This window comes from Muscardinus avellanarius (assembly GCF_963383645.1).
Source record: "Muscardinus avellanarius genome assembly, chromosome: 18".
NCBI lineage: Eukaryota > Metazoa > Chordata > Mammalia > Rodentia > Gliridae > Muscardinus > Muscardinus avellanarius.
Genome location: NC_137804.1, coordinates 20138642 through 20152049, shown reverse-complemented (window position 1 = coordinate 20152049; position 13408 = coordinate 20138642).

The window sequence follows — 13408 nt, the reverse complement described above, 5'->3', positions numbered from 1 at the left end:
TATGAATGTGGGTTTGGGAAGAAAGTACAAAAAAGAGAGAGAAGAGAATAATTGAAGGATTTGAGAACTATGACTTTAAGCTCCTAGAGCTTTGTGTAAATTAAATTTAGCTAAGTAGATATATTCTTAACCTTCCATTTATTTTTGGAAAAGTGCGTTGTTTATTTTACACTGCACCACTCCATCTCAGTCCTCAGCCTTTTTAATTTTAACCTTTAATGTCCATCTTTCATGAAGATGAACTCAGTGCCTTGTTTAATATTTGTACTCATGAGTTTGTCAGGTAATATTATGTCAAAGGAAATGACTCAGCTACCCAATGCATCGTTCTGCCTGCAGAAAGGAAGCTCTGTTTGCTGGTGACCTGTTTTATATCTGTGCTTCGAGAATAGTCTACATTCTATCTTTTCAACTTCCTGAAACCCAAAACTACATTTCTGCCTCCTTTCCTGGTGAGATAATAAATTACAATTATGAGGTTGTGGCTGTTCCTCTGAAAGACTTCTAACATTTTTAGGCCCTAGTTTTTTATGGTCAGGGTGCCCACCTTTTTTTTTTATGCCGGGTCTGCTGTGTCAGTAACACATAAACTAAAGCTAAGACAAAAAATAAAATAAAATAACAGCAATAACAACCACACACACACACACACACAAAAAAAAAAAAAAAAAAAAAAAAACACCCACCTGCAAATAAAGAAACTCAGTTTGTTGGAAAACAAAGGGGACAGGTCTTTGCTTCATACTTGTGCTCCTGGAATACTCTTGGGCATCTGGTTTTTGACTCTTTACATAGGCGATTGCATATGTATTAGTTATCTATTACTGCATAATATATTATTATGAAACTTGGCCATTTAACACAATAAACATTTTTTTTTTGTCTCATACAGGGAGTGGCTTAGCCAGTTGGGGCTAACATAGCATCTCTTGTGAGGTTATAATGTAGGCTGGGCTGGAGACCATGCTGGACAGAAGGAAGGAAAGGAAAGAAAGGAAGGAAGGAAACTGGTCATCATTGTATAATGAAAAAAAAAATGTGGATTTTTAAAAAGTCAATGAAGGGAAACTATTCTACTTTTTTAAGTAAAAGAAAAATACAGATTCTGGCAAGATTCAGGAGTCATTTTATAAATGAGTAGTTTAGGTGCTCTTAGATTACAGTGGTGGTGCATGCCTGTAATCTCAGTACTTGGGAGGCTGAGACAGGAGGATTGCAGGTTCCAGTCCAGTCCCAACAACTTAGTGAGACCCTGTTTCAAAACAAAGAAAAGACTCGGCATGGTGGCTCACGCTTGTAATCCCAGCATTTTGGGAGGCTGAGACAGAAGTATCCAGGTTCACAGATAGTATCAGCTACTTAGTGAGGCGCTCTGCAACTCAGTAAGTCTCTGTTACAAAGTAAAAAAAAAAAAAAATAGGGCTGGGGGTGTAGCTTGGAGGTAGAATGCCCACATGTTCAATTCCTAGCACCAAAAAAAAAAAAAAAAAAAGCTAAGAAAAAAAGAACAAAAAAGTAAGCAGTGATTATTTGGGGTACCAGCAAGGCACCTGGTCCTGGGCTGCATGTTTTTTTTTTTCTTTTCTACCAGTCCAACTTTTCTGTATTTTCCTCCTCCATCCTTACCTCTCCCCTGGACTAGCAATGCGATTTATGGTGGGAGGTTAGGGTTTTTGCAATCAGCTCAGCTCCTGGAGGGGCTGTAGACTCAGCAATGTGGGCCGTCCACCACGGTACATGACCCAGATCCAATAAAAATGTGGACAGCCAGGCTCAGGGCCTTTCCTCGTTGGCGATGCCCCGTGCATATTGTCACATGTCCTTGTGAAATATGCTGCCCGTGACTTTCCTGTAGGATAGCCACTGGCAAGTCCAAGAGCGAAACTCTTCTAGGTTCTTGCCATACCTCTCTTCCCTTGGATTATTTTAATCTGTAGCTTCATGATAATGAGTCATAACCCAAGTATCAGAGCTGCTACTGGGCTCAGTGGGTCTTTTTGGTGATTTATTGCTGTTACTGGGGACCCCTGAATTTGGAGTTGATATCAGAAGGGTAGTCATGGCAACTTCCCTAATTCTTGCAAGAGGCTACCAGTTGCACTTTCTGAACAAAACCTGAACACCATCCAGGTGTGCTCAACAGTAGCCTGTACCTGATTGTCTGACTTTATTTTGTACCACTCTCTGCCTTACTTGTTCTTTGATTTATTTTTTTTTTAGACATGGCCACAGGGTCTTTGTATGTACTGTGTTTTTCTGTTGTATCTCTCATGCTTCAGATATTCATAGGACTGATTATTTGATTCAGGTCTTAATTTAAAAATTCACTTCTTTCAAGATGACTTATTTGGTTAGCTCACTGTCCCCAACATTTATTATTCTCCGATATGATCTTATTCATTTATTTGGGTATTTGTTTATTCTCTGTATTTCCTTTTAAGAATCATAGACCTTGTCTATTTTGTTATTTTCTATGGCCAAGTACCTACAACAGCAGCTGGCATGTGCTAGACGTTCATTAAATACTTGTTAAATAGAGTCTTGAAACATTCTCCTTAAAAAAAAAAATAGAGAAAGCTTGCAGATCAGGAAACTGTTATAATCCACAGTGTATTTTATATTTAAATACTTAAATGAAACATCTCTCAATAAAAAATACTTTTGCATTCAAGCGTATCTAGTGGAGTGTTGATGATTGAACCCATTTTCGCTTGGTAGTGTGCATTAAGATTTTCTTGTCGTTAGCTAGGCGTGGTGGTGTGCATTTGTAATCCCAGCATTTGGGAGGCAAGACAGGAGGACTGTGGTTTGGGCTAGCTTTATCTACTTAGTAAGGCTTTTTGCAACTCAGTGAGACCCCGTTTTAAAATAGAGAAGCCGGGCGTGGTGGCGCACGCTTGTAATCCCCGCACTTGGGAGGCGGAGACAGGAGGATCGCGCAGGTTCGAAGCCAGCTGTGCTGGCGTAAGAGACCCTGTTTCAAAAATATATAAAATAGGTCTGGGAGTGTAGCCCGGAGGAAGAAGGGCTTCCAGGAACCCCAGTACCACCAAAAAAAAAAAAATAGAGAGAAATAAAAAATAGGGCTGGGGTGTTGCCTGCAGGTAGAATGCCCCTGGGTTCCATCCCCAGTACCGCAAAAAAAAAAAAAAAAAAAAAAAAAAAAAAAAAAAAAAAAAGATTTTCTTGTTGTTATCATTTTAACCAATAAATAAATAGAAAATATGTATATTAAATTTCTAGATAAAACTTGGGATTAAGCCAATTCAAATTTGAAAAGATCAGGATAAAAAAAAACCAAACTGTCAAAATTGAATTAAGGTAAATTTAAAATGTTACTCAATTTAAAAAATTAAGCTGAGAAAAGATCTTATAAGCTTCTATAAGAAATGAGGAAACTAGATATGTTAAATTTGAAAAAGAGAAGATTTGTGGATATATATATATATATATATATATATATATATATATTGCTCTTAAAGGCTATCAGGTGAAACAGAAATTAGATTAATTTCATGTTAACTTATAGCTACATATGAAACCAAGGCCTAGAATTTTATTTATTTATTTATTTATTTGCGGTACTGGGGATGGAAGCCAGGGACATTCTACCTCCAAGCCATACCCCCAGCCCTATTTTTTATTCTTTATTTTGAAACAGGGTCTCACTGAGTTGCAAAGGCCCTCACTAAATAGCTGAGGCTGACTTTGAACCTGCGCAATCCTCCTGTCTCGGTCTCCCGAATGCTGGGATAACAAGTGTGCGCCACCACACCTGGTTTGGAACTTTGAAGGCAGACTTCGATAAGGAAGAATATTGCAGCATAGTTGTTCACAGTGGATTGGTTAGCTTGAGAAATACGGACCTGTCTTGTTGCCATAGAAAGCACGATCCGGGTGACCACCTGCCAGGTAGAGTGATGGGAGGGTGAACCGCATGCTTTTAAAAAAATCTTCAGGTGTCTGAGTTCTTGTGGTTTAGATCTAGATATTAGTTTTCTGGAACTTAGGGAATCCAAAGATGAGATTCTTAAGATGATGTGGCCTTAAACAGCATCTTGTCTCAAACCTCGTGAGGAATGATGGCAGTTTCCTCAAAGGGCAGCTACTCCGTCCATAAAATTCTCTGACATTCATCAAAACAGAGCCAGCCTTTGTAACTCAGTTCTACCCCGTGTAACATAGCACGCTACATGTTTGTGAGACCAGGTTAGAAAACGTTATGACTTCACCTGAACCTCTTAGGACGTTTGCCCTGGAATCCAAGTCCACAATTAAATTATTGAGTGACTTTGCCTAAGGCATTGAACTTTCCCAAACTTATCAGCCACATGTCATGAACATGTGTTAACCCCATCGCCAGCTAAGGTCCCAGCGAAAAGCCAGTATCATCAGACATGTGAATGAGTGAGCAAGCCTTCAGACAGACAAATCTGTGCCCTGCCTTGAGCTGCTCAGCTGGTGCCACGGATAGGGAGATGAGATTGCCCCTGCCAGCCCTGCCTAGACTGTAGGATTATCCAGTGTTTTCATCATTTTGGCCTGGTGAGGCCAGAAACAGATCGAGAGAAGAATAGAAAAGAACGAGAGTTTGTTGTACTGTTTCCTAGGGAGAATGCAATGTCATACAGCGCCACTCAGGGGTAACACTAGAGTCAGCCATGAAGCAGACAAGTGCTTCACCTGTGGTTTCTATGAGAAGAGTAACAGAGTACACAGGCATGGGGGTGGCTAACTGGAATAATATTAATGGGCTCTGGGGCAAGAGAGATGTTCTTGGTTGTTAAGTGGCTCTGAGGTGGTTAGGATGGACTAGAGGCCCATAGTGAGAGGCCCAAAGGAGTGCATGGAAGTGTGGATATAATTGGTTCCTCAAGAAGTAAAACTGGCCAGCCTCTAGCCTAGGCCTCAAAATTAGGTAAAGATAGTATTTGTTAAACTACAACTGGGGATTGAACCTAGGGATTCTACATCTGAGCTACACTTCAAGGTCCCTTTATTTTGATTTATTATTATTATTATTATTATTTTTTTTTTTGGTGGTACTGGGGATGGAACCCTTCTACCTCTGGGCTACAGTTCCAGACCTATTTTTTAAATTTTTTTATTCGGAAACAGGTTCTCTTAAGGCACTGAGACTGGCTTTGAACCTGCGTGATCCTCCTGTCTCCGCCTCCCAAGGGCGGGGATTACAAGCATGCACACCATGCCTGGCCCTTTATTTTGATTTTGAAGCAGAATCTCATTAGGTTCTGAGAACATCAGTAAGTTGCTGAGGCTAGCCTTGAACCTGTGAACCTCCTATCTCAGCCTCTCAAGTACTGGGATGACAGGCATGCATCACCACACCTGGCTTGGCTCTGTGTATGTGTGTGTGTATGGTACTAGACATTGAACCCAGGGGCAGTCTACCTCTGAGCTACACCCCAAGCCCTACTTTATTTTTTATTTTGAAATAGATCTCACTAAGTTGTGGAGGACCTTGTTCAGTTGCCGATGCTGGCTGAGAACCTGTGATCCACTTTTCCCAGCCTTTCAAGTACTGGGATTACAAGTGTGTGCCACCAGGCCTGACTTAACATTGAGTTTAAAACAGTGAGTTTTGGTGGCACTGGGGATTGAACCCAGTGGCACTTCCTTTGAGCTTCACACCAGCCCTATTTTTAAAATTAATTAACTAGTTTATTATTTACTTTTTGTACTGGAGATTGAACCTAGGGGCATTCTACCTCTGAGCTACATCCCCAACCCTATTTTAAGTTCTTTATTTTGAAACAGGATCTCACTAAGTTGCAGAGGGCCTCACTAATTAGTTGAGGCTGGCTGTGAACCTGCGATCCTCCTGTCTCAGCCTACCAAGTACTGGGATTACAAGCGCGCACCACCATGCTTGGCACCCACAGCCCTTTTATTGTTTTATATTTTGAAATAGATTCTTGAAATAGGCTGCTGAGAGTTTCCCTACATTGTTGAGGCTGGCCTCAAGCCTGCAATCCTTCTGTCTCAGTCTCCTAACTACTAGTATTACAGGTAAACTCCACCACACCTGGCATATTTTTATTTTTTTATTTTTAAACAGGGCCTTGCTAAATTGCTGAAGGTCTTGCTAAGTTGCTGAGGCTGTCTGGGAAACTGTGATCCTCTTGTTTCAGGCTTCCAGGTATTGTGATTATAGTCATGCATCACTACACCTGGCTGAACATAAAAAAAATATATATATATTTATGTATATATATATGTATATGTATGTATGTAATGTATGTATGTGTGTGTGTATATATATATATATATATATATATTTTTTTTTTTTTTTTTTTTTTTTTTGCGGGTCTGGGGATGGAACCCAGGGGTATTCAACCTCTGAGCTACACCCCCTGTCCTATTTTTTATTCTTTATTTTGAAACAGGGTCTTACTGAGTTGCAGAGGGCCTCACTAAGTAGCTGAGGCTGTCCGCGAACCACGATCCTCCGGTCTCAGCCTCCCGAAGGCTGGGATTACAAGCGTGTGCCACCACGCCCGGCATGAACATAAAATATTTAAAAAATGCCAAATCTAAAAGAAAAAGCACAAACTTGAACATTGGGAAACTAGAGCATTTGCTTTGTTCGGTTGACTAAACAGCCGTCTGACTTTGGCCAATTCCTTCTCTGGGATTCCAGTTTCTCCAGCTGTAAAAAGAGTACTAATTTAGTTAATCCTTATTCAGCTCTAAAACTTTCTGATTCAAGTGCCTAGGTATCCTTGAAGGTAGGAGTAGTAGGAGCTATATTACTTTTAAAAGTGAGTATTTGGAAGGGATGTAAGAGCTGGGAAGAGCTTTAATTGCTGTAAAAGGGAAATTGCTAACCTGAATTACAGAAAGTTATAGCCTAACATTTTCAAATTTCTAACAGATAGGTAAAATACTTGAGAGAAAACCCATAGGAAGTTCCTAATTATGGTGACCAACCATCTGAGTTCGCCTGAAATTAAGGAGTTTCTTGGCAAGGAGGACTTTCACTATTAAGTTGGGGAAAGTTCTGGAAACAAAAATGGAACAAGTTTTTTTTTTTTTTTTTTTTTTTTTTTTTTTACTTGAACAAGCTGGTTTCTTTTTTTTTTGTGCATGTGATTTTTAATGAAATTTTTAAAAAATTTTTTTATTGAACATAAATAGTATATATTTAAACTGTATTTGGTGCCCTCTCCCCCCTGCCCACATTTTCCCTTCTCCCCTCCCACCAATGGTTGTCCAGGTTAACCATGTCTTATTCATAATTTTACACATATTCAGATGTAGACCCTCATTAATCAAGATCGGCCTTCCTCCTCTCCTATCTTTCCATTCAAACTTAGTATTTCCCCTCCATTATCTGGAGTCCCACTGGTATCCTTTGTGTTTCCTAGTTTGGGCATATTAGAGGAAACATATGTACCCTCTCCTTCTGTGCTTGGCTGAACTCACTTAACATAATGTTCTCTAGGGCTTTCCATCTTCTTGCAAATGATATAATTTTGTTCTTCTTTATGGCTGAATAGAATTCCATTGTGTGTATTTCCCACAGTTTTGCTATCCATTCATCTGTTGATGGTGATCTGGGTGGGTTCCATATTTTGGCTATTACAAATTGTGCTGCTATGAACATAGGTATGCATATGTTGCTGTATTTCTCTGAATTCAACCCCTTTGGAAGGATACCCAGGAGTGGTATAGAACAAGCTGGTTTCTTAGCCCTAAAATGCAGCCTGAATTATTTCAGTATAGGCTCCATGACAGCACCCGCTGATGACAGCCAAGTGGTTGAAATAGTTGCTACTAATAATCTTTCCGTCCTATTATTAGTGCTTCTACAAAGCACCTAATATTAAAAAAATAAATAGGGCTATTTCTTAATCTATTTTTATACTAAGGTTTGAACCTAGGAGCATTCTACCTTCATGTCACACGCCCAGCCTTCTTTATTTTTTAGTTTGAAATAAGATCTCACTAAGTTGCTGAGGCTGGCCTTGAACCTGCAATCCTTCTGTCTCAGCCTCCCAAGTACTGGAATTATAGGTGTCCACCACCATGCCTGCTGAGATGAATAGAGTTTTAAAGTCACAAACTGGGAAATGTGCAGAAAGACAATAAAAAAAAAAAAAAGGCCAGCGAGAAGTTTTTCTCAGTGTTTTGGATCAAATTATTTATTCATATCTTCAGCATTTCTGAGTATGTTCTCTGTGTAAAACACAGTGCTGGTTCCTGGGTATTAAAACAAACAAATAAAGCCCCTATAAAATACATGATCACATCTCTCATGAAATGTATTTTAACCTATCTTGTTGCTATTAAACTTCTCTCCCCATCCCTCCTCTAGTGTGCTGCCTTATAGATGCTTCTGACATCTTGGTCCTGAGCCCAGGGTCTGCTACTTGGTAGGTGCTTAACAAATACTTATTGAATTAAACTTCTATTAGCCCCTTTTTTCTTTCTGTCATAAAAAAACAAAACCAAAAAACCAAACCAAACAGAACAAAACAAAAAACTCCTTTCCTTCGTTGTCTCAAAGAATTTCAGTAATATTTTTCCTCTAGGATTCAAAGTACTTGGCAAACATTTTCTCAGATCTTTACAGCCTGTCTCGGAAATAGATAAGAAGTACCCTGATAGCAATTGTACCCATCACCAACTATGGCCTCTCTTGGTTCTTTTATCCTATTACTGATGGTTCATTTGAGCCTCCACAGCAGGTCAAAGCACAGTTTAATGGTTCTCATGGCTCATTTTGGGCATTTGCTGGACAGTTGTCTCAGGAAAGATGTGAGCTTCAAAGGTACTTCTCAGAGGCAAATTCAGATCAAAGCCAGTGGCACAGTAAGTACACCAAGTGTACATCTTCTGCTCTGCAGCACCAGGCCTGTAAAGGTCTTCCCAGGACATACACCAGAAAGAGCCACCTGGAATCGTAATTTTCCATTCCTTTTGGAGATTTCGGTGAGGTCATTGCTGCTGATTTTATTTTGAAGTTTGGCAGCAGGAAGGGATCTTGGGATTTAACTCTGTCTGAGTGACACTGTGCTGCAAACAGGACAGAACAGAAACACGTTTATGACAACGCTATTTGCTGTTTGCATAGTGTCTGGAATTGAAGAGCTAAAAATATTACCAAGTTAAAACCCCTAATTAATTCTTATCACATCTCAGTAAAATAGATGAGGGTTATTATTTTTTTTAATAGAAAGGACAAATGAATCCTTGAGTAATTATTGAGGGTCACACATCACATTAACGGCAGTCTACTCACCCAGACATCTAGGATAACCGCAGAACAGTTCTTGGGCTCAGCAGGTTGTGGGCATTTGAACTACCTAACCTGTTGGAATTTGCTTAGATTACAGGGTTATAAGCTATATAGTAGGTGCACTGTTTTATTTAATTTGCTTGTTATCCATCAGTGTGATTTTGTATTTGCATTGTTAATGGACTTTACATTTATTTGTTTATTGGAACTGGGGATTGAACCCAGGGGCATTGTACCTCTAAGTTACACTTCCGGGCCTATTTTTTTATTCTTTAGTTTGAAACAGGGTCTCATTATGTTGTGAAGAGCCTCACTAAGTAACTGAGGCTGGCTGATAACCTGTGATCCTCCTGTCTCAGCATCCCAAGTACTGGGATTACAAGTGTGAGCCACCATGCCTAGCTCTGGCCCTTACATTTAGGTCTGTCTAAATGATTGTTTAATTTAAGCTGGTAGTTTGTGTATAAATGTGTTGTGCTGTTTCTTTTCTTTTACTAACTTTCTTTTTTTTTTGGCAACTGAGCAAATTCCTGTACATGGGTAGAAAATATCCTTAAATTTGAAAATATCAATTGGACAATTAATTATCTTGTTAACTCAACACTGAGTCTTTGTGTGTGTGTGCGTGTGTGTGCGTGTGTGTGTGTTTGTGTGTGATCTATTTACCTGATTTTATTGTAGGTCATTAGCATTTAAAAAAAGAAAAAAATCTCAAATTAGAACTGTAAAGTTCTGCCGGGCGTGGTGGCGCACGCTTGTAATCCCTGCGCTTGGGAGGCTGAGACAGGAGGATTGCACAGGTTCGAAGCCAGCCTCAGTTACTTAGTGAGGCTCTCAGCAACTTAGTGAGATCCTGTTTTCAAAAAAAAAAAAAAAAAAAGGTTTGGGAGTATAGCCTGGAGGTAGAAAGCCTCTGGGTTCCACCCCCAGTACCACACACACACAAAAAAGAACTGTAAAGTTCTGCAGTATCTGGATACAGATGCTAAAAGAAGCAATTAGCTCAAGTAGTAATCCATTCTAGCTAATACTTTGGAGACATACAAACCTTAAAAAGTCTTTCTGTATCTATCTATCTATCTATCTATCTATCGATCTATCATCAGTCATCAATCATCTATCAATATCCATCTCAGAGTTTACATAGGTGGCTCCAAAAATCACAAAGTATAAAAAATTCATGAGAACTTCCGGGAAGATGGCGACCGAGAAAAGTGGGGCTTAAGAGCCCCGATAACAACCAGTCTCCATTACCACAAAATTAGCGCTTTTCATAGCCAGAAAACACCATCACCAGAGAAACAAAAAAATCACCAGGCTCCAGAGAGAAAGCGGACTGAGAACAGAGCTCAGAGCCACAGAGGAGATAACCGGCCTCACGCCCGAGGACACGGCAGCAGCGCCATACTGCCGGCGGCAGCGGCAAATTCACCGGACGGCTACAGCAAGCCGAGGTGAGCCGCTGTGGAATAGCCAGGCGGGATTTCTCGCCGCAGGTAAAATCTAAAGCTCCCAGTGGCTGAGCTCAGCACACTCCGCAGGGATTCAGAGTGGAAATCAAAACCAAGAAGAAATAAGCCAGCCTCATGGCTGAGGGCGTAGCAGCGGCGCCATATTGCCACCGGCGGCAGCAGCAGAGAATTCACCGAATCCAGTACAGCTACATCTGCGTACTCAAGAACAGTAAGTCCAATTGTGGGCCACAGAGGAGAAATCCCAGTACTGTACTCCCTGGGACTTGACCCAGTGGGGGAGGGGCGGTGGCAGAGATATCATACCATAGGAGAACATGCAACCTGGCACCCCCCCACAGTCTAAAGCAGCCTCTATCGACTCTCTGGGTCGGAGACTCTGTGATACAACCCAGTAAAGGAGTAGTGGGGTCTGAGATACTACTGACTCGAGCTCCAGAACACCTTAAGTGAAGTCATAGTGACCCAAGGGAAGAACCCAGAGAAGGCACAAACTTCTGAAATCATGGGAAAGAGGAATAACACTAGAGCAATGAATGTCCACAACCCCACAACATCAGAACCCGATAAAACAGAAAATCAGAGATTTCTAGAAGATCAAATCAGGAAAATAACTGTAGAAATAATAGAGGTGCTTCGAAAAGAACTCAGAGAGAGCCAAAAAAAGATAAAGGATGCAATTAATGAAGTAAAGGCCTCAACCACATGGAGAACAGAATCTCGCTCTTAGAAGATGATCATTCCAAAAATGAACGCATAGTTTCTAATCTAGGAAAAAATATCCGACAGCAGGAATCTGATATTGAAGAAATATGGGCCCATTTTAAGAGAGCTAACCTAAGAATAATTGGAATGGAGGAGGGAAAAGAAAGTGAAACCAAAGGGATCAACAATCTCTTCAAGGAAGTAATAGCAGAAAATTTTCCAAACATAGAGCAAGAGGTTGATACACAGGTCCAGGAAACTTATAGAACTCCCTTTAGACAGGATCGGAGAAGAGGATCCCCATGCCACATAATTGTCAAAATGACCAATGTGGAAGCCAAGCAGAGAATCTTAAAGGCAACAAAAACAAAGGGCCAAGTGACATTCAGAGGCAAGCCAATTAGAATCACTCCAGACTTCCCAAACCAAGTCATGAGAGCCAGAAGGGCTTGGAGTAACATATTCCAAACTCTGAAAGAAAACAACTTCCAGCCAAAAATTTCCTACCCAGCAAAACTTTCTATCAAATTAGATGGAGAAATAAGAAGCTTCCATGACAAACAGAAACTGAAGGAATTTTTGTCTTCAAAACCAGCACTAGATGGGGCCAGCGAGGCTGGCATCAGAGCCTGCCATAAGGCAAGGCTGGTGCTGGGGCCTCCAAGGCCGGCATCAGCCTGTCTTGAGGCAAGGCCGGTACTGGGGCATCTGAGGCCGGGATAAGAGCCTGCCGAGTGGTTAGGCCGGTGTTGGGGCCAGCAAGGCCGGCACCGGAGCCTGCTGTGAGGCAAGGCCGGTGCTGAGGCCTCCGAGGCCGGGATTGGAGCCTGCCTTGAGGCAAGGCCAGTACTGGAGCCCCCGAGGTCAGGATAAGAGCCTGCTGAGGGGTTAGGCCGGTGCTGGAGCCAGCGAGGCTGGCACCGGAGCCTGCCATGAGGCAAGGCCGGTACTGGGGCCTCCGAGGCTGGGACTGGAGCCTGCCGAGGGGTGAGGCCGATGCTGGGGCCAGCGAGGCCGGCATTGGAGCCTGCTGTGAGGCAAGGCTGGTGCTGAGGCCTCCGAGGCCGGGATTCGAGCCTGCCTTGAGGCAAGGCCGGTACTGGAGCCCCCGAGGTCAGGATAAGAGCCTGCCAAGGAGTTAGGCCGGTGCTGGGGCCAGTGAGGCCGGCATCGGAGCCTGCCGTGAGGCAAGGCCGATACTGGGGCCTCCGAGGCCAGGATAAGAGCCTGCTGAGGGGTTAGGCCGGTGCTGGAGCCAGTGAGGCCGGCATCGCAGCCTGCTGTGAGGCATGGCCAGTGCTGGGACCTCTGAGGCCAGTATCGGAGCCGGCTGAGGGGTTAGGCCAGTGCTGGGGCCAGCGAGTCCAGCACCGGGGCCTGCCATGAGGCAAGGCCGGTACTGGGGCCTCCGAGGCTGGGATTGGAGCCTGCCGAGGGGTGAGGCCAATGCTGGGGCCAGCAAGGCTGGCTTTGGAGCCTGCTGTGAGGCAAGGCCGGTGCTGAGTCCTCCGAGGCTGGGATTGGAGCCTGCCTTGAGGCAAGGCCTGTACTGGGGCCTCCGAGGCCAGGATAAGAGCCTGCCAAGGGGTTAGGCCGGTGCTGGGGCCAGTGAGGCCGGCATTGGAGCCTGCCGTGAGGCAAGGCAGGTACTGGGACCTCCAAGGCTGGGATAAGAGCCTGTCAAGGGGTTAGGCCGGTGCTGGGGCCAGCGAGGCCAGCATCGGAGCCTGCCGTGAGGCAAGACCGGTACTGGGGACTCCGAGGCCAGGATAACAACCTGCCGAAGTGCTAGACCGGTGCCGGGGCCAGCAAGGCCGGCATCGGAGCCTGCCGTGAGACATGGTCAGTGCTGGGGGCTCCTAACCTGGGAACGGAACCTGCTGAGGGGTTAGGCCGGTGCTGGGGCCAACGAGGCCGGCATTGGAGCCTGCCGTGAGGCTAGGCCGATGCTGGGGCCTCCAAGGCCGGG